The sequence below is a fragment of the Pleurodeles waltl genome, chromosome 8 (genome assembly GCF_031143425.1).
Source record: "Pleurodeles waltl isolate 20211129_DDA chromosome 8, aPleWal1.hap1.20221129, whole genome shotgun sequence".
In the NCBI taxonomy this organism is placed as follows: Eukaryota; Metazoa; Chordata; class Amphibia; order Caudata; family Salamandridae; genus Pleurodeles; species Pleurodeles waltl.
The window spans coordinates 1,423,026,730-1,423,049,104 of record NC_090447.1 but is presented as its reverse complement, the minus strand read 5'-3'; the positions used below and the strand labels follow the sequence as shown (position 1 = coordinate 1,423,049,104).

At 49.1% G+C, this 22,375-nt stretch overlaps 1 protein-coding gene across 2 annotated transcripts in view; it reads right to left on the bottom strand.

The window, feature by feature from the left end:
* Window positions 1-22,375, bottom strand: part of DYRK1A (dual specificity tyrosine phosphorylation regulated kinase 1A) — a 633,571-nt gene that overhangs the window by 500,741 nt on the left and 110,455 nt on the right. For both annotated transcript variants that reach the window (XM_069202549.1, XM_069202550.1), the window contains exon 2: window positions 18,432-18,610. The gene's annotated coding sequence lies outside the window, so the exon portion shown is untranslated. The remainder of the gene's footprint in view (window positions 1-18,431; window positions 18,611-22,375) is intronic.

Genomic DNA, 22,375 nt, shown 5'->3' with positions numbered 1-22,375 from the left:
ACTTATTCAGTTTGGTGCTGTTACATGCTATACACCTTTTTCTTTTGCCTTACTGCTCAAAGTCAAAGCTACCCAGGGATGAGCTTAAGATTAAGTAAAATGTAATTCGGTATTTGCATTGCACTTCAAAGCTTCCCATCCAGACCATATAGTACACCCAAATCCTAACAATTAGGATTTTAACCAGGTACAGGTTTTCTACATAAGACAGCTAGGCATGCCACAGTGAAAACAGCTGTGAGCGCTAGTCACTTAAGGACATGTTAACAAATAAGTGACCTCCTTCTAACTACCATGCAGCCTCCTTGAGGGCTAGAAGGCCTACATAGAGGTGACTCAATATTTAAATAGGTTTATTTTGGCAGGTCAAATTGTAGTTTTTACACGTCTAAGGTCCAGCTACACAGGGTAGCCCTGAAGGAATAGTTTCTTACCTATAACTCCAGTTCTCTCGTAGGGGGTTTCCATGATAGTCGTAAGCGTTGAATAGTTCCGCCCATCCGCAGGACACCAGAGCACTTTTTCCAATATAACTTCTTAAGTTTTCATGTTCGCCTTACTTCAGGAAGGCCCGGAAAGTCACTTAAGAATGTCCATATGCAGCCTAGAGGAAAGGCTGCAGTGTCCAAAATTCTTCAGCCAGTTTGCTTTAAAAAGGACAAAGTTAAGGCACATGCATTCAAATGCATGAATGAGTTGCAAATTCAGGAGAAAAAAAATCCTTCACAAACCTTTTTATATTGCAAAACTATGATGGAGGGCAGTGTAGCCCATAGGCTGCCATTATCAATGAAGAAAAAGGAGACTGTTGCTTTAAGAACAGCCAGTCCTCCAGTATCCCATCATACCTAGAGTGAGGCAGTTACCTCAGTTTTCTTTTCTGGCTCCTGTTGACAGGACCCTGGGGCATTGAACAATCTAACAATGGAGTCAATGCCCTTGCGCAGTATCACCGAAAGAAGGGGTCACTTTTACCACGTGACTGACAACTTCTTTGAAGTAAAACAACTTGTACACATCCGGACCAAACACCAGATGTCAGAAGTGTGTAGAGCATGTGTATCTACAGCCACACATGCCACCGAACACATATGTACAAGCCCTTTTAGAAACCTATTCACAGGTTGGGTTGGTCAGGCAGCCACAGAAAGGAAGACAGAGCAGAGAGATAACCCTTCAGAGTGGAACCCTGCTGGGCAAGAGAAAGAATGAAAAGAACATGAGATAAAGAAGCAGAAAGAGGCTCTATAGACTTCTCTGTACAATATTTTACAAATCTCTGCCAATGGCAGATATATATATATATATATATCTTCTGTGGAGGAACGCCTGGCTGCCAGGATAAAGTTACAGACTTTGGGAGGAAGGTTAAAAGCTGTCAACTGTCGCCGCTCAATCTCCATGCATGAAGGAGCAGAGTTGATCTGTTCGGGTGGAGAACCCTCCCCTACTGCTGAGACAGAAGACCCTCCCAAAGGGGCAGCCTGATCGGAGGATCGATGCTCATTTCCAGAAGCTCAGGATACCAGACTCTCCTTGCCCAATCCAGATCCACAAGGATTACTTGGGCCCAGTCGCTATTTATCTTCTTGAGAACTCTGTCCAGGAGTGGTCTGGGTGGAAATGGGTACAGGAGGCCTGAGCTCCTCTTGCAACCAAAAGAGTCACTGAGCGATCACAGCCTTGGATACTCCAACACGCAATACTGATGACATTGCACGTTCTCTTCAGAAGCGAATAGGTTTAACCAGAGACCTTTTCTGCTGAAAGAGACCTTGCACCACCTCCAAATCAAAATGCTACTCTTGATCCACTAGGCTTCAACGGCTGAGTTAGTCTGCCTTGCCATTCAGAGAACATGCCAGGTGTTGAACCACCAGGGTTAACACTCCTGTTACAGCCATGTCCCGAGATGCAGGGCCTCTTGACAATAGGTCCACGACCCCACCCCACCCTGTTTGCTGCTGTACCAAATGGTGGTAGTGTTGTCCATGAACATCTGCCCCAACTTCCCCTTGACAGAGGTAAGAAACCCCTTCAATGCTAGTTAGATTGCCAGGAGTTCCAACATGTTGATAAGTCAAGTCTGGATTCTGCCGGAGACCAGAGTCCTCTGATCTCCACCTCTCCTAGATGGCTGTCCGATCCAAGAAGTGATGCATGTATCACTACTGTAAGGTCTGGTTGGGGAAGGGAGGAGTCTGCCTCTAACCCCACTGTGGTTCGTGATCCACCACTGCAGGTCCTTCGCAGTTCCATCCAACATCTGGACCAAGTCGGAGAGATTTCACTGATGCTGTGCCCACTGGAACTTCAGCTCCCACTGTAGAGCCCTCATTTGTCATCTGGCATGATTTACCAGCAGGAGGCCATGAGGCTTAGCAGAGTCAGTATCACCAAAATCCAGGATAGAGGCCGAAACATCAGTATCATAGCCTGAATATCATGGACTCGCTGCTCTGGAGCATTTGAGAGGGAGTCAGGTGTGATTACAGCACGTTTATAGTAAACCCAAGCGAATGAAGGAGGTTCGCCGTAGTCTGGATGCAGGAGACTACAGCCTGGGTGAGCCTGCTTTCAACAGCCAGTCATCAAGGTAGGGGAAGACTGAAACCCCTGAACTATGCAGATGAGCTAAGACTACCGCCATCACCTTGGTTTACACCCTAGGGGCACTGGTAAGGCCAAACGGCAGCACGGAGAACTGAAAGTGTTCGTGACCCACCTTGAACCACAGGTAACGCCTGTGGGCAGGCAGGATAGGAATATGAAAATACTACGCATCCTGTAAGTCCAGCGCCACCAACCAGTCTTCTAGGTTTAGGGCGTACAAGACCTGAACCAATGTGAGCATCTTCAACTTCTTCTTGAGGAAGAGATTTATTGTCCGTAGGACTAGAATAGGGTGAAGACCCTTGTTCTTTTTGGGCATCAGAAAGTAGCAGGCTAAACAACCACTGCCTGCTTCCAATATTGGTACTCTTTCTATGGCTCTCTTGGCCAAGAGAGCTGTAACTTCCTCTTGGAGCAGTGACAAATGGTTCTCTACCAGCCGTTCAAATGTTGGCTGTTTGGGGGGGGGGGGGGGGGTATAGGCAGGGGTGCTGGGGGAGAAAAGATTTGGAAAGGCACGGCATAGCCCTTCCTGATGATATGCAGTAACCATGCGTCTGATGTTATGGACTGCCAGTGGAGGAGATGGTGTTTTCTCCATTCAGCCTGGCCAGCAGATCCAAACTAGGAGGGCTTGAGGCTGCCAGGGGCTATGTGACAGACTATTTCTGGTCTGAAGACCCTCTAGGTCTGAGGGAACAACACCTACGTCCTCACATAGCCTGGGTTGGTTGTGCAGTACAGTGGATGGCACAGTAGTACGCCCCTTCCACAGTGAAAAAGGGGCGAAAGGCAAATGGTGGACGAGGGGTTGCTGAAAGGCCAAGTACTTGGCCATAGCCCGAGATTCCCTAAAGAGCTTAAGGCACAAGAAGTCTGCCTTCTCGCTAAACAAGTGAGTGTCATCGAATGGCATGTTCCTCATGTTTGCCTGGACATACCCCGAAAAAACAAATGTCCTCAGTCAGGCGTGGCGCCTTAAGGCCACTGTCAAGGCAACCCCTCTCCCTAACAAGTCAGTCATATCTAAGCAACACCGAATGGTGAACTTCGCTGCGTCCCTCTTGTATTTTACTGCTAAGGAAAGCATGGCCTGGGTGTCCTCCGGGACGTGAGGCAGAACTTGTGCAACCCAAATGGTGTGCGAGAAACAGCCAAATAAGCACAAGGTGTTCACTGACCTCAGTGCCAAGTTGGTACAAGAAAACCTCTTTCCAAGATGGTCCAGACTCTTGGATTCTCTATCCGGGGAGCAGAAGGGAATGCGCCATGTGAAGTGGAGGTGTGGACTACCAAGCTCTCAGGGGTGGGTGTTGACTGAGGAAGGTAGAGTCGCCCAGTGCAGGGCGATGGCACTGGGCGATCGTCCTACTTACAAAAGCAGGTAAAATTCTGCAGCTTGAAAAAAAAGTTTGCTAAACTATTTTGAAAGTTTAAGCATTATTCTCCACTGCACCATTTAACAAACAGGGATTGATGCAAGTTTATATTAGGAAAAAAAAAGATAAATGGAGATTCATTGTTAACTATTACAGGCAACAATATGGACAACATGAAAATTAATTAGGATTCACATCCTTAAAGTTCAAAGACCTTGCACTGGTGCAGAATTACAAATTGTCTTAAGGTCATAGTTTGAACACGGAGACTTTAGGAGGTGACATCTGACTTAGCCTGCTGAATTAGCAACGCTATAATCTTTGAAAACTTCAGTGGACGGAGAGTTCTGAACCCACAATGGTAAGATGAAAAAACAGACCCGACACCTGCGCATCAGATAGAGTCACATAGGCTGGTATCATTTTCTGGGCAGAGAACAGACTAGAGTCACATGTGGCCACCTAGTAGCATAAGTTATCTATTGTACGAGAAAACGTTTTTGAACCAGTTTGACATACCTAGGGATACTGATAATATGTGAAAAATGCATTAAAAAGTATCCATCACAATTAGCAGGTCTTTCACCTGGATAAATGTGAAAGCTAGACGTCATGAGCAACAAAATAAACTATCACTGAAGAGAAAAGCGACACAGTTTAAACATGTGATTACATCAATTCAAATAAACCCAATGATCAACGTATTTTTTTTTTTTTAAGAACTTTCACTACATGTTTAAAAAATAAAAACAAAAATCGGGTACAATTCGGCATAATTATTAGGTCTCAAACCTCTCGGTGCCTTCTAAAATGTAAGTGCTGACGTTCCAGGGACGTTGTTTGACTCTATCCTTGAGATGTCGATAAAAAGGAAGTGTCTTAAATGTATTTGTACTCCATAGTTGGAATAGCAGGTTAACAATGACCAAAAAGTTAGTGTGGGGTCATGAAGCAAACAGTAATTATCATAGTCTGGTGAGGTTCTGCACTAGCCAGTGTTTCCACTACAGGCAATACTGCTGTGAAATGCCGGCTTTTAAGTTACGCAGACAGTTAGGGGAAGCAATTATGCACCCAAAAAAGTAGCTTGAGAAGAGAATGACCCTAAAATGACCCCTGTGAAGGGCAGTTGGAAGTGGTGCCACCCTTGCTACGATCAGGACAGTGTTGAAGAAGGCAGAAAGGTGATCAGGCAGGCAAAGAGATGCAACCTTCTTAGAGCGAAGAGAAATTAGAATGGACTGGAAGAAAGACCTGTTGGAAGGCAATGGGAGAAAACCACTGTTAGACACTAACCAACAGTACAGAGATTGTTTCTTGTTTACCCTTCAGCTCAGTGGCAAGAACTCTCAGGCCAAGGGTTGATGCTGTACTCAGAAGAGACGTCTGCCTATGGGTGAAGCACGCACCCCCCCCCCCCCCACAACCCCACCCACACCTTTTTTTAAACCTTCAACTTCGCCACTGAAGGTGGCACAGGAAGAATCCTGAAACTCAATGCTCAAAATACAACTAGCATACAAATACAAATAGCAGTTGCACTGGTTGAGAAGCGCATTAAGTTCAAGGCCCTCTGCTTTGCTCACAAGGCACTACACTCAGAAGGCTCCAAATACCTTGTTCCTCTCTACAAAAAGGCACGTGCCGTGCCTACAGCTTATATCATCTGGTCGCCATTTGGTTTCTGTCCCCCGCAGCCAGAAGGCTAAGTTGGGAGACAAAGCATTTACAGTGGCAGTAGCCAAACGTTGGAACACTCTCCTGCTTTCTATTAGGAAAAATGACACCTTTATGTCTTTCAGGAAGCAGTTAAAGACTTGGCTCTTTCCTATCTAATTTTCTGGCGTGGCCTGACAAGATGGCCGCTAGGACATGATCCCTGAGCTCTCCCCCCAAGAACGGAAGATTTCCTCCCTAAATCCTGACACCCACTCAATTCTGTTGAAAGCACGAACCGTGTAGCCTTTGGGAAGCCCAGCACCCCTGGAAGAGAGCCCCCTTCAGCCGTGGAGCGCAATGAAGGGCCTGCGGCAGCCTGAGCAGCCCGCAAAATCAGCGGCTGACATTCGCAGGGCTTGGAGACGAGGGAGAGCGACCAGAGGATCGCCAGCCACCTGGGTTGCTAATAACCATGGGAGTCAGGCAGTGGAGAGGCGGGCGGTGGTTAGAGTTTGGTGTCCCAGCGGACTCCCTTGCACAGTCCTGGATGGAGCGGGTGCTCAGCCTGTAGGCAGACCCCCATCGGACAGCGTATCCTGACAGCAAGGATCCGAAGCAGACACGAAGGAAAAACCAGCAAGTAAATTGGTGCAGGCCCAGACAGCAGAGCCAGCACCGGCGGCTGGCTTGCAGCGGCCTCGGCGGGAGTGTGGTCTGCCTCGACTCTGAGGCCGGTGGGCGCGGAAGCAGAGCTGCGGGCTTCTGGCATCCCCGAGCTGCAGGGGAGCCAGCAGTGTGAAGGAGCTCTCGTTCGACACGGATGGAGGGAGCTCTGGAAGAACGCGGCAGAACCTTTTAAAAAGGTGAGGACTGGCATAGCAGAACTGGATAGAAGGCGCAGGAAGACGCCGACCGAGGAAAACAGACCGGAGTGGTGGGCCCGACCTTTAAAATTAGCATGGGGCACTAGCGGGCCCTGTAGGTGTGTTTCATCGGACGCTGTGCAGGCCTGGTGTAAGTGGAGTGCGTGTTTTTGTTATTGAAAGGGCGCACAGGGCCCTGGTCCCTCGTCCCCTTCAGGGTCCCCTCCGAGGGCCATTATCGCAAAAGTCCTTAACTACAGAGACAGAGACTGTATCCTGAGAGTGGCCCGCGAGCAGCAGGTCCCCAATACGAAAACTGTAATATTGCCATATTCACCAACAATACTAGTGGGGAAATCATTCTTGGCAAATCATTCTTGGCAGCAAAACAGAAACTAAAGGCCATGGGACTGACATATATGTGGTTATATCCTGCCAAGTTGAAAATCCTCCATAATGGAAAAGCACACTTTTTTGATAAGCCACTGGAGGTATGGGACTGGCTTGAAATTGGACCGGAGACCGCAAGCCGGGGTCAAGAGATCAGAAGAAGGAAGAGAACATGGGACAATCGACCACATAGAGCACCTACCGATGCCAGTGGGGAGACCTGGTAGAGAGACTCGTCGACCACTCACAGAATTCGTATAGGAGAGGATGGCACTATGCAGTTCAAATCAAATCATTAACATTTATAAAGCGCGCTACTCACCCGTGCGGGTCTCAAGGCGCTAGGGGGGAAAGGGGGGGTTATCGCTGCTCGAACAGCCAAGTCTTTAGGAGTCTCCGGAAAGCGGAGTGGTCCTGGGTGGTCCTGAGGCTGGTGGGGAGGGAGTTCCAGGTCTTGGCCGCCAGGAAGGAGAAAGATCTCCCACCCGCCGTGGAGCGGCGGGTGCGAGGGACGGCAGCAAGTGCAAGGCCAGCGGAGCGGAGGGGGCGGGTGGGGACGTAGAAGCTGAGGCGTCTGTTGAGGTATTCCGGTCCCTTGTTGTGGAGGGCTTTGTGTGCGTGGGTGAGAAGACGGAAGGTGATCCTTTTGCTGACTGGGAACCAATGCAGGTGTCTCAGGTGTGCGGAGATGTGGCTGTTGCGGGGTACGTCGAGGATGAGGCGGGCCGAGGCGTTTTGGATGCGTTGCAGGCGGTTTTGGAGTTTGGCTGTGGTCCCGGCGTAGAGGGTGTTGCCGTAGTCCAGGCGGCTCGTGACGAGGGCGTGGGTCACGGTTTTTCTGGTGTCGGCGGGGATCCAGCGGAAGATCTTACGGAGCATGCGGAGAGTGAGGAAACAGGCGGAGGACACGGCGCTGACTTGCTTGGTCATGGTGAGAAGAGGGTCCAAGATGAAGCCGAGGTTGCGGGCGTGGTCTGCGGGGGTCGGTGCGGTGCCGAGGGCCGTGGGCCACCAGGAGTCGTCCCAGGCGGACGGGGTGTTGCCGAGGATGAGGACTTCCGTTTTTTCAGAGTTCAGCTTTAGGCGGCTGAGCCTCATCCAATCTGCGACGTCCTTCATACCCTCTTGTAGGTTGGTCTTGGCGCTGGCGGGGTCCTTGGTGAGGGAGAGTACAAGTTGGGTGTCGTCGGCGTAGGAGGTGATGATGATGTCGTGCTTGCGTACGATGTCGGCGAGGGGGCTCATGTAGACATTGAAGAGTGTCGGGCTGAGCGATGAGCCTTGAGGTACGCCGCAGATGATCTTGGTGGGTTCTGAGCGAAACGGAGGGAGGTAAACTCTTTGGGAGCGGTTAGCGAGGAAGGAGGCGATCCAGTCCAGGGCCTGGCCTTGGATCCCGGTGGAGCGTAGGCGGGTGATTAGGGTGCGGTGACAGACGGTGTCAAAGGCAGCCGAGAGGTCGAGGAGAATGAGGGCGACTGTTTCACCGTTGTCCATCAGGGTTCTGATGTCGTCTGTGACTGAGATGAGGGCGGTTTCCGTGCTGTGGTTGGTTCGGAATCCGGTTTGTGAAGGGTCGAGCAGGTTGTTGTCTTCCAGGAAGGTGGTCAGCTGTTTGTTGACGGTCTTTTCTATTACCTTGGCTGGGAAAGGTAGAAGAGAGATGGGGCGGAAGTTTTTCAGGTCGCTTGGGTCAGCCGTAGGTTTCTTTAGTAGGGCGTTGACTTCAGCGTGCTTCCAGCATTCGGGGAAGGTAGCAGAAGAAAAAGAAGAGTTGATGACGGTCTGGAGGTGCGGGGCGATGATGTCGTCGGCTTTGTTAAAGATGAAGTGCGGGCAGGGGTCCGAAGGGGCGCCGGAGTGGATAGAGTTCATGATGGATTTGGTTTCTTCCGTGTTGATGTGGGTCCAGTTGTTGAGGGTGATGTCTGGGGAAGCGGGTTCAGTGGTGTATGGTTGGGTCTGGTGTCCGAAGCTGTCGTGGAGGTCGCTGATCTTGCGATGGAAGAAAGTGGCGAGGGATTCGCACAAATCCTGTGAGGGCGTGACGGCGTTGGCGCTGGGGTTGGAGAACTCTTTGACGATGCTGAAGAGTTCTCTGCTGTTGTGGCTGTTTTTGTCTAGTCTGTCGGTGAAAAAGTTCCTTTTGGCAGTGCGGATCAGGTGGTGGTGTTCTCGTGTAGCGTTCTTGAGGGCGGTCATGTTGTCAGCGGTGTGGTCCTTGCGCCAGGCCTTCTCAAGGGCACGACAAGTTTTCTTTGATTCTTTGAGGGTGTCGGAGAACCAGAGAGGTTTTTTGGTGTTGGTCTGTCGATGCGTGCGTTTGAGGGGAGCAAGGTTGTCAGCGCAGTTGGAGATCCAGTTTGTGAGGTTGAGAGCTGCGTCGTTGGGGTCGGTGGTGAGGGTGGGTTGGTTGGCGGCGAGAGCGGAGAAGAGTTGCTCTTCAGGGATCTTGTTCCACTGTCGATGAGGGATGGGTTGAGTGCGGAGGTGGGAGGTCTCGCGTCGGAATGTGAAGTGGACGCAGCTGTGGTCGGTCCAGTGTAGGGCAGAGGTGTGGCTGAAGAAGACGTGTTTGCTGGCGGAGAAGATAGGGTCGAGCGTGTGTCCGGCGATGTGGGTGGCGGTGTTCACCAGTTGTTTGAGGCCGAGGTTGGTGAGGTTGTCGAGCAGGGTGGTGGTGTTGGGGTCGTTGTTTTGTTCCAGATGGAAGTTGAGGTCGCCTAGGAGGATGTAGTCCGGTGAGGCGAGGGCGTGCGGGGAGATGAAGTCGGCGATGGCGTCGCTGAAAGAGGCGCGAGGTCCGGGAGGACGGTAGACGAGGGATCCTCCGAGGGTGGTCCTTGGGTCGGTGCGAATCTGAAAATGCAGGTGTTCAGCGGCGAGGGGGGGGGGTCTTCGGTGGAGGTGGTGACGCTGATGGAGTCTTTGAAGATGATGGCGACACCTCCTCCTACTTGGTTGGTGCGGTCTTTTCTGGAGATCTTGTAGCCTTCGGGGATGGCGGTAGCGATGTCTGGAGCAGAGGAGGCGTTCATCCATGTCTCCGTGATGAAGGCGACGTCCGGGGCTGTGGAGTCCAGGAGGTCCCAAAGTTCAACGGCGTGCTTGTGGACGGAACGAGCGTTGATCAGGATGCACTTGAGGTGGTTGATGGCGCGTGGGCTTGTGGTCGTGGTAGTTGCGTGGTGGAAGATGCGTTTGCAGGAGTTGCAGGCGAAGGGTCCATGGGTGCGTTTGGGGTGAGCTAGGAAGCAGGTTTTGGAGCGCCCTGGGTTGAGGGCGTGGAGGGTGGTGGGGTCGTAGCGGATCAGCGGGGCTTGGGGGAGCTGGGGACCAGGGGTCGTGGCGCTGGGCGCGGGCCCGGCGCGGACGGGCGCAGACGGGCTTGCCTCTGGCGCGCCTCTGGCGCGCCAGCTGCGCAGTCGCGCAGCGGCCGCCATAAGAGGTAGGGGGGGAGGGGGGAGGGGTCAGCTGGGGGCGAATGGGAGCTGGGGGGCGGGGGCGTGCAGGAGGTCGCGGCGGGAAAGCGCGAGGGAGGGGGGGGGACAGGTAGAGTGAGAGGAGCTGGGGGAGGGGGTTTAGGGTGGAGGAGGGTGAGTGTTAGGAGGTTTGGAGATTAGGGAGAGAGATAGGAGTAGGGTTGTGAAGATAGGGGAGGGGGGGTTGTAGAGATGGGTGAGGGAGAGAGGTAGAGTGAGAGGATAGGGAGATAGGTAGTAGAGGGGGTGGCGGGAGGGGGGAGAGATAGAGAAATAGATAGAGAAAATAGATAGAGAAGTCGATAGATAGGGAAATAGATAGATAGACAGATAGGTAGGTAGGAGGAGGTGGAGAGTGGGGGAGTTAGATAGTGAGATAGGGAGCTAGAGAGATAGGAAGATAGGAGGAGTGAGGGAGGTAGATAGCGAACGGGTTAGCTAGGGGTGAGAGAGGGGGAGGCGAGTGAGGGAGGGGGATGAGGAAGGAGCAGGAGGGCAGGCTCGGGGGACGAAGACGGAGGAGGTAGAAGAGCCGAAGACAGGAGAACAGAAGACAGAAGAACAGAAGACCGGAAGAGCAGAAGACCGGAAGAGCAGAAGAGCAGAAGACAGAAGAGCAGAAGACAGAAGAGCAGAAGACAGAAGAGCAGAAGATCGGAAGAGGAGAAGATCGGAAGAGGAGAAGATCGGAAGAGGAGAAGAACAGAGAAGAACAGAGAAGAACAGAGAAGAACAGAGAAGAACAGAGAAGAACAGAGAAGAACAGAGAAGAACAGAGAAGAACAGAGAAGAACCGAGAAGAACCGAGAAGAACCGAGAAGAAGAACACAGAAGCACCGAGAAGAAGAACACAGAAGCACCGAGAAGAACAGAGAAGAAGAACACAGAAGACCGGAAGAACACAGAAGAACAGAAGGGAAGAACAGAAGAACACAGAAGAAGATTGCAGAGGGGGAGCGAGGAGGAAGAGACAGAGAGGAGGAAAAGAAGCAGGAGCAGGAGAGAAGGTGAGTGGCGCGGGGCAGGGCGAGGGGCTGGGAGGAGGGGGGTACTTACAGTTAGGTGGGTCTCAGGAACACAGGAACTCGGGAACTTGGAGGAGCTGCAGCGGCAGGGGGAGCGACCTACCCTTGGGTCAAGGGTCGCTACCACTGTCGCGCAGCGGCCGCCATAAGAGGTAGGAGGGGGGGGAGGGGTCAGCTGGGGGCGAATGGGAGCTGGGGGGCGGGGGCGTGCAGGAGGTCGCGGCGGGAAAGCGCGAGGGAGGGGGGGACAGGTAGAGTGAGAGGAGCTGGGGGAGGGGGTTTAGGGTGGAGGAGGGTGAGTGTTAGGAGGTTTGGAGATTAGGGAGAGAGATAGGAGTAGGGTTGTGAAGATAGGGGAGGGGGGGTTGTAGAGATGGGTGAGGGAGAGAGTTAGAGTGAGAGGATAGGGAGATAGGTAGTAGAGGGGGGTGGCGGGAGGGGGGGAGAGATAGAGAAATAGATAGAGAAAATAGATAGATAGACAGATAGGTAGGTAGGAGGAGGTGGAGAGTGGGGGAGTTAGATAGTGAGATAGGGAGCTAGAGAGATAGGAAGATAGGAGGAGTGAGGGAGGTAGATAGCGAACGGGTTAGCTAGGGGTGAGAGAGGGGGAGGCGAGTGAGGGAGGGGGATGAGGAAGGAGCAGGAGGCCAGGCTCGGGGGACGAAGACGGAGGAGGTAGAAGAGCCGAAGACAGGAGAACAGAAGACAGAAGAACAGAAGACAGAAGAACAGAAGACCGGAAGACCGGAAGACCGGAAGACAGAAGAACAGAAGACAGAAGAACAGAAGAACAGAAGATCGGAAGAGGAGAAGAACAGAGAAGAACAGAGAAGAACAGAGAAGAACAGAGAAGAACAGAGAAGAAGAACACAGAAGCACCGAGAAGAACAGAGAAGAAGAACACAGAAGACCGGAAGAACACAGAAGAACAGAAGGGAAGAACAGAAGAACAGAAGAGAAGAACAGAAGAACACAGTTGTCGCAGTCGAGCTCCCAGGGGAGAGCTGGCTGGTCCCTGGAGCAGGGGCCCTCGGGAGAGGTTGTCTTGCGCAGTTGGGGTTCCAGCCCAGGGATCGCACAGCCCCATGCGAGAGGTCCCTGCTGGAAGGCTGAGGACTATTGCACTGGAGAGGAAAATTGGCTATCGTCTGTTCAGAACTTTGCGATGCCATATACGCAGAAATGAACCTGTGCTCGCCAGGCAGAGACAATAGAAGGACTCTTAATAGGCTCACTGAGATATGTGCCACCACAGCGTAAAGATACTCTGAAATAACAAACTGAGTTTATCACATGCTTCATGTCATTATAGTAATCAGATAGCTGGTATACTTGGTAAAAAAAGAAGATAGAATTGGGGGAGTAGCATATTAAGTGAACAGGTCTAGGTTGGACCGGAAAGGGGAGTTCTGGGGTTCAGTTTTCTATGTTGTACATTTTGGTTCACTTTGCACAATATGGCTGTGTAAGTCCCGAGGACACCCGTACCGAGGGGACATTTAGAACATCAAAACACAATGGTAGTCCGAAACACTTATAAACTTCTCACTTGGAATGTGAGAGGGCTTAGTTCGGCTACAAAATGATACAGGGTGATGTCATTGCTTGGACACCGGGGGTCAGTATAGCTTGCCTTCATTTAATACAACTGACGGATACCGAAGCGCAGAAGTTGGTCAAAAAATGGAAGGGGCAAAACTAATGCTACTTTCTCATCATTCGCCAGGGGGGAGCACATCTGGATAGCCCCAGGGGTTCCTTTTGCCTTGCAATCAATGGAGGTAAATAATGAGGCCAGATACATCCTGCTTAGGGGGGCCCTGGATGGTCAGCAACTGGAGATACTCAATTCATATGCCCCAAATACAGACAACCCCACATTCTACCCTGCCTTAGCTAGTGAACTGCCTCGCACATGGGGTCGGATACTTTTTGGGTGGGGGACTTTAACTATATTACGGACGGGGACATGGACAGACATCCCCCCCAAACAGGGCACCAAGCCACGAATGACTACAAGTTTAAAAACAACAACATCACACCTTGGGTTCACGGACATCTGGAGGGAAAAACACCCGGATCTCAGGGAATATGTGTTACTCGAATACCCATGGCACATTTAGTAGTCTCGATCGTATATTGCTCACCCAACATAACACCCCCAGGGTACAGAGCGTATCCCACCTTACAAGATACTTGCCAGACCACGCGGTGACATGTGTTCCAATGGAGTTCTGGAAGTAGCTGGAAATTCCCATCAGAGATTCTTCATGTTACAGTGGGCACAGACAATTGCACAATCACTGGCAGAGTACATAGAACATAACTGGATGCCCACACAAACGCAGGCAACAGAATGGGAAGCATGTAAGAGCGTGCTCGGGGGAGGATGTATGGGGCTTACCTGTTGAGTGAGGACGGCATTACAGGCAGAACTGACTCACAGGGAGGATGCACTGGCGGTGTACCAGCAAAGAAGAGTGTGGGGACGCAATAGTCAACGGGAGGAAATTAAACTTTTCTGCCAAGTCACTGAAACCAGAGATAGACTTGAACGCTACACTTTAAAGTCATATCAATAACTCCTATATCGAGAAAGCGACTGATCCGGGAGGCTTTTGGCAAGGATCCTCCGACGGGAAAAACCACACTCCTTAGTACTCCATCTCACAAAGAGAACAGCACGATATAGTCACAGTCTTCAGGGGATCACCTTGAGGGAATATAGGAGAACCCTGGGCACTCAGAAAGTTTAAGGGCATACCTAATTGGGATGCGCCTCCCTCAACTGAGCGAGACAGGGGTACAGGCGCTGGAATCTTACACTTGAAGAGGTTAAGGTGGCTATTCAATCTCTTCCACTGGGTATAAGTCCGGGCAGTGACAGCTTTACGGTCGAGCTCTCAGACATTTGCAACCACACTCGTTCCGCGGCTTTTAGCAGTATACAATGAGGCTCTAAGCTAATATATTACCAGACTCGATGCGCAAAGGCCTCATTGATATGATTCCCAAGTCAGGGACAGCCTTATCAGACCCAGCGTCCTACCGCCCTATCACGATGATTAACCAGGATGTAAAAATCCTATGTAAAATCCTTGCAACGCGACTTTCCCAGAGGTGACCTACTTGATGCATCCTGACCAATGTGGGCTCGTTCCGGGACGAAATAAGATTATGAACACCCGAAAAGCTCATGCACGTCCTCCATGGGGTTAACGATAGCAAGGAGGACCTGGCAATGGTCTCAATAGATATAGCTAAAGCGTTTGATACTGTCAACTGGGTTTACCTCCTCCGGGTCACCTTTGGAACACCCTTCCATTATCAATAATGGGACGAGTAGCGGTCGCAAAAATTTCGTTTTCGCCTAGATGCTTGTACACATTACAGAATTTGCTTTACACACTTCCTCGCTCGGTCTTCAAGCGTCTGCACTCTCGGCTGGTGGGTCTGGTATGGGCGGGGTGCAGCAGCAGGGTGAAATTGAAAACCCTTGAACTCCCATTGACTGAGGAGGGATTGGCATTACCTAATTTGGAATATTACTACTTAGCCTCCCAGTTACAATAAGTGGCGCTCTGGCCAGTGGATGGTGACAATAGGGAGAAAACCCTTCTTTGAGATGACGCCCGACATGAAACCCTATCACAGTTGCAAACTACTGGCGTTAGAGGGGAACAATCACTCCCATACATAGTAAAACATACACAAACATTGTGAATGCGGGCCTGGAGAGTGGCGTTCCACTGAGCACAATTTGCTCGGGAATTTGATTTTTGGGATCTTCCAGCATTTCAACATTTGACCTCTACAGTTGACGTTCAACCTTGGCAAGAGGGTGGGTGCCTAACACTTGCAGACCTCTACCCCAGTGAGACCTTTGTAACATTCGAGGCTGCACGGGACACATTCGGGTTGAATCAGGGACAGTTCTTAACATATGCCAGTATACTTGATTTAGCCCGAGAGATATGGCCCACTTACCCACAGGCCCCGGCCTCATCGGTATTGTTTGATCTCCACCCCCGAATATTGGGGCGGGCAGAGCAGCGTGGGCTTGGGCAACAATCTTATAGCTCACATTTATAAGGTCATGGTAGCAGATACGCCTAGGTCTATCATGCGGGCTCGAGAGGCTTAGGACACCGAATTGAACAGCCCACTAGAGGAGGCACAGTGGAAGGCAATATGCGCTTTCCTCAGACAGGGGATCTGCAATGCTAGATTCAGACTAATACATTTTAACTACATACATTTCACGTCACCCAAGCCTTCCTCCATAGAATTGGTTGCCAACGATGAAGTGCGCAGCCCGCAACTTTCATACACTTAGCATGGAATTGTCCCACAGTACAAATTTTTTGGGATGTTGTGGTCTGAACTTTACGAGGGTGGGGGGGGATGGTGAAACTCCAAAGAACCCCTGTTCAATGCCTTCTGGAGGATGTAAAGAAAAGGAAAGGTAAAAAAAAAAAAAAAAATGGAATGGCAATATATGCAGCTGGCCCTGGTATTGGCCAGACGTTGGGTGGCAATTGCCTGGAGAAGTACAAGAGGACTCAGTGTACAGGGATGGCCTAAAGATGTCAGGGAACGGGCAGTGGCAAAAGAAATACAGTTAAGACAGGCTAGAAGGGACGAACACCTTGAGGAAGATATACAAACATGGCAGGAGATACTTACACGAATTGATGTGGTTGAAGAACCCGGCATGACGAATCTATGGGTACTCAGGAATAAAGGCTGTGCAAGCTATGTTATTAGGAACAGTACTTACACCACTGTGGGGAACGCAATGACTGTATGTACGAATCAAACGCACATGCTTGAAAGAATTAACCCAGATGCTGAACACAAGATAGTAACCATTTAGGGAGCAACTTTTTAACACTGTACAGCTTTCAGTTTTACCATTGTTAACTCTGATATGAAAATGAACACAACTAACGCATCGATTAGAATATATATATATATATATATATATATATTTGCGTGCCAATTGGCGGCACCCAAATGATATGTTTCAGACAAAGCACTTCCCATCTGAAAACAGATATAGCACTGCAGAAAAAAAAAAATCAAATTAAGACAGAAGAGAACCGTCAGATAATGTCACCAACAATGCCAGGAATTTAAAGAGGAAATCTATTACATTTAGTGTGGGAAGTAAGGTTATAGCAGAAAAACAGAAGTAACAGAACAAGGTCTAAGCACTAACTGTGGCATGAAAAACAGGAGGATTTGATTAACTAAATATCAACTTAAGCCACCATCTTCTATTGGTAGCATGCATGAGGTAGTGCAAGAACTAAACCGATTATTCTTCTACAGCCAGGTAAAATCTGCATTCAGTAATTAGCATACACATTGTGAGCATTTGTAATATAATATTTTATATTGTTCTCCGGAGGCAGAGTGACCACAATACATTTAACAGAAATCTTCTTGAACACCTTCATCCACATATTGTTCACAATCCTTGAGTCCACTTTAGTTTATATATTAGTGGGCAATAGGCCTACTCCAGGGACCTTACAATGGGAGTTAAGACTCCATTTAAAATAGGTGGGCTTGACTGCTAAATGGAGTTGATAGAAAGCTCACTAGCTATGTAAGACGACTACTCCTGGCAAAGTCAATAGGTTTCACCATTGAGAAATCAACTAGTTTTGTCAATGTTTTTAAGACGCACTAGATAGCAGCGCTAGCTGCTGTGCAGCATGTGTTGAAGGTAAAAGAAAAAAGCAATATCACACGTTGAACACTGTCTGCGTCATACTGCTAGAGCTACTGTGCAACAGGTCTAAATAAATTGACAAAATCAATAGATTTTGCAGAAGCAAAAGCGAAACCTATTGACTTTGCGCATGCTTGTTGGCACGGAGAAGGTAAGTGAGTTGGCCACAGTCACAATGCTGAGCTGCCGCACAGGTAGGATTAGGTAGTTGTAGAGGCAGCTTTGAGGGAGTAAAGCGAACATTGAGAAAAGCAGAGTCAGGGGAAGAGGGGGTTCTTGGGCCAGCAATGGGAGGTCAGCGGGGTCAAACACAGACAGGCAGGGAGGCAAGGTATGGCGGGACAGGAAGAGTCAGCCTGTAAAACGATGCACTCAGATGGAGTGCTACAGTATGAAAAAAATAATTAAAATTAAAAGGCATCTCTGCAGACACCAGGGGAAGTAACAGTGGCGAGCAGGTGAAGGAGCAGCAATAAGTTGGAAGGAGTGAAGATGGCCTGCAGAGGCATTCGTATGAAGATCTCAATAGGATTTTTTTTTAAAGTACCTTCAGAGTGCTTAGCCAGTGGAAGGCCATTGCCCAGGGACCGGAAGCTGTACACGGGCCAAGCTCCACAAAATGGACAGGCAAGCAGAGCAGGAAGTGAAAGCAGAGGACGTCCTGCCCAATCAGAAGCATATAAATTAGAGTAACATTGGAATAAACCAATTGCAAGCTCCGGTAAGTATATATATTTTTTGGGGGGCGGGGTGTGGAGGGAGGCTTCTAAGTACCTTTTAAGATTTTTTTTTTTTTTTTAAATAATACAAGAGATTTTGCACGCACAGCGCAAGAGCTGTGCAAGCGAAATCTAAAAATGGGAAATAAAAATCATGTTTTAACAGTCGGAGGACAGGCATTTTGCAACCAGTCCTGCTGAAACATCAGTTAATAGATACTTTTCAATTACTATATCATCCTACCCAGAAAGCACTTGTGGTTAATGCCACTGAGCTAGAGTTTTAAGAGCATCATGCAAGATTTGAAATCAGACATAACCACTGCATAAATCTAGTACAAGAAAGCCATCACCTCACTGTAATCAAAAGGAGGATAAATAGCGGTAGTAGTCAAGCCTTCACATTTCTAACCTCCCATGTATTATGCATACAAGAGAAAAGTTTTGATTTTACTGAAAAGAACATGTAAATTGTATTCAAATCTTAAAGAAAACAACGAATTAGATTGAACAGTACCCTGTTCAAAGAACAAGAGAAAATAAAGCATACAAGCCTACCTATCTGGACTTTCAAGCAATAAGATGTCATCTTAGATGTAAAAGATGCTTAGATGTCTGATCCACAGGAGGTGAGGTCACATTTGTCTGCCAGACAGAATTTCCTTTTCCTCACCCATAACTTCAATTTCGAAAAAACTTTCAGTCATCTTCGATCAACATATTCCTATTTCTGAAAACTGAAGAATGCAAAATGTATTTAGACACAAATGGCTTTACAATTTAAAAATGTTTAGATTTTCACATAAAATGAAGAAAATGGTCATACTGCACTGCAAACCCAAAAGAAAGAGTTACTTACTTCATGAGGTACAGGCTCAATCTAGCATCAGATTCCTTACCTTACCTTAGAATATTCTCCAAGAGTCAGACTGGATATAGAAAATCTTGAGCAGTACATCTGCATGCTGGTAGGTGGAGTTGTTTGCGCTGGATGTGATGTGTGCAATGCCTATATAGAAGACACCTCAGTGCACTGACATCAGATTCTTTTTATTATATTTCCATACCAGAATCACAAAGGCACAAGAGAATGCTGATGGACATGTGGCACACATTAAGGACCTACAAGGGTCACCCTATGTGGAGAAATCCGTTCACAAAGCAGGGAAGACTGGAGGGTCGGTAAGGAATCTGCAGTTACATAGAGTTTCTACCATACGTTATTGAAGGTACACAAGTTGTTCATCTGATAGACTTCTAGCTGCAGATTCCTTACCTTAGAATATATACCCAAGGAATACCTCTCCAGAGGTGGACCTGCGAACAGATTTAGACCAGCAATTCCTGGAGGGCCAACTAGTCATTTCTCTGTTACGTCAGACCTGAATATTCAGGCAGTAATGCCAGGTAAACGTGTGCAGAGATGGCCACGTCGCAGCCTCACAGATGTTCAGGACAGGATCTCCAGAAGCTAACAGGGCTCACAGCCTTGGCTCTAATGAAAAGATCACACAAGGCCTCAAGGGGTTGCTTCTTTTTCATTGCATTTTAATGCATAGTTTAATCTATCTTCAGATGGAACTTTTCTGCACAGCTTTTCCTTTCTTGGCCCTGACAAACTTAATGAAGAGCTATCATCAACCCTCAACTCTTTGTTACAATCTATGTAGAACGATAACGCTCTCCAGTCAAGGCGGTGGAGTCTCTCTTCATTGGAAGATTGAGGCAGAGCAAAGAAGGTTGGCAGTTTGATGGTCTGGCCTACGTAATGCCACTTTCGGTAGGAAAGAGGCATGTGTTGATGAACCAGTTTATCCAGGGAAAAGGGTTGTGTAAGGAGGGTACACGAGGGTGCACAGAGTGTGTCTGCACTTCGCTAGCTCTCCGGGCCAATGCAATGACCACAAGAAAGGCTGTTTTGATGGTAAATAGAAGTAGAGGGCAGATATGCATCAGCTCGAATGGTGAGCACATCAAAAAAATAAAAGAAATTCAAAACCAAGTTCGAGTCCCATTGGAGCACGATAAAGGGCTTAGGGAGAAACACACGTTGGACATCTTTGAGAAAATGGGTCACAACAGGTAGCTTGAACAGGGAGGGCTTCTTTGACAACCGAATGAAAGCTGATTAGGCCGAAAGGTACCCTTTAACTGTGACCAAAGCAAACCCTCGTCTGTTGAACGAAAAAAATAAATTACACCTTGCCACAATGCATGAATGAAGACGGAACATGGGCAGGTTCGGGTGCAGGAAGAATCCCCTGTTGCTGCAAAAATAGATCCTTCCGAATGGGCAGCTTGATAGGAGGATCAATGCTCATGCTCAGGAAACTGGGATACCACACTCTCCATGCTTACTCCAGAGCTACAAGGATGACTTGGATCCGGCTGTTCCTGATGTTCTTGAGAACTCTGGGAAGAAGTGGTATCAGCAGAAAGTTGTACAGGAGGCTTCAACTCCACTCAAGGCGAAATGTGCCTCCAAGTGAAGGTTGCCTTGAAACAGCACCCAATGTCAGTAGCATGCTGCTCTCGGCGGTGGTGAACAGATCTAAACCAAGGTTCTTCCTAATCGCAAGAGAGACCTTGCACCACCTCCAGATGGAGACACTATTCATGATCCGCTGGGCACTGTAGGAGGCTGGACTGGCTTGTAGTGAGTACCTAGGGGTACTTGCACCTTGCACCAGGCCCAGGTATCTCTTATTAGTGTATAGGGTGTCTAGCAGCATAGGCTGATAGATAATGGTAGCTTAGCAGAGCAGCTTAGGCTGAACTAGGAGACGAGTGAAGCTCCTACAGTACCACTAGTGTCATATGCACAATATCATAAGAAAACACAATACACAGATATACTAAAAATAAAGGTACTTTATTTTTATGACAATATGCCAAAAGTATCTCAGTGAGTACCCTCAGTATGAGGATAGCAAATATACACAAGATATATGTACACAATACCAAAATATGCAGTAATAGTATTAGAAAACAGTGCAAACAATGTATAGTTACAATAGGATGCAATGGAGACACATAGGGATAGGGGCAACACAAACCATATACTCCAAAAGTGGAATGCGAACCACAAATGGACCCCAAACCTATGTGACCTTGTAGAGGGTCGCTGGGACTATTAGAAATTAGTAAGGGTTAGAAAAATAGCCCACCCCAAGACCCTGAAAAGTGAGTGCAAAGTGCACTAAAGTTCCCCAAAGGACATAGAAGTCGTGATAGGGGAATTCTGCAGGAAAGACACAAACCAACGATGCAATAACAATGGATTTCCAGTCGAGGGTACCTGTGGAACAAGGGGACCAAGTCCAAAAGTCACAAGCAAGTCGGAGATGGGCAGATGCCCAGGAAATGCCAGCTGTGGGTGCAAAGATGCTGCTACTGGACAGTAGAAGCGTAGGTTTCTGCAAGAACGACAAGGGCTAGAGACTTCCCCCCCTTTGGAGGACGGATCCCTCACGTCGTGGAGAGTCGTGCAGAAGTGTTTTCCCGCCGAAAGACCGCCAACAAGCCTTGCTAGCTGCAAATCGTGCGGTTAGTGTTTTTGGATGCTGCTGTGGCCCAGGAGGGACCAGGATGTCGCCAATTGCGTCAGGGGACAGAGGGGGCGTCGAGCAAGACAAGGAGCCCTCTCAGCAGCAGGCAGCACCCGCAGAAGTGCCAGAAACAGGCACTACGAGGATGCGTGAAACGGTGCTCACCCGAAGTCGCACAAAGGAGTCCCACGTCGCCGGAGAACAACTTAGAAGGTCGTGCAATGCAGGTTAGAGTGCCGTGGACCCAGGCTGGACTGTGCACAAAGGATTTCCGCCGGAAGTGCACGGAGGCCGGAGTAGCTGCAAAAGTCGCGGTTCCCAGCAATGCAGTCTGGCGTGGGGAGGCAAGGACTTACCTCCACCAAACTTGGACTGTGGGAGTCACTTGGACAGAGTTGCTGGATTCAAGGGACCTCGCTCGTCGTGCTGAGAGGAGACCCAAGGTACCGGTGATGCAGTTCTTTGGTGCCTGCGGTTGCAGGGGGACGATTCCGTCGACCCACGGGAGATTTCTTCGGAGCTTTTAGTGCAGAGAGGAGGCAGACTACCCCCACAGCATGCACCATCAGGAAAACAGTCGAGAAGGCGGCAGGATCAGCGTTACAGAGTTGCAGTAGTCATCTTTGCTACTATGTTGCAGTTTTGCAGGCTTCCAGCGCGGTCAGCAGTCGATTCCTTGGCAGAAGGTGAAGAGAGAGATGCAGAGGAACTCGGATGAGCTCTTGCATTCGTTATCTAAGGAATCCCAAGAGACAGAGACCCTAAATAGCCAGAAAAGAGGGTTTGGCTACCTAGGAGAGAGGATAGGCTAGCAACACCTGAAGGAGCCTATCACAAGGAGTCTCTGACGTCACCTGATGGCACTGGCCACTCAGAGCAGTCCAGTGTGCCAGCAGCACCTCTGTTTCCAAGATGACAGAGGTCTGGAGCACACTGGAGGATCTCTGGACAACT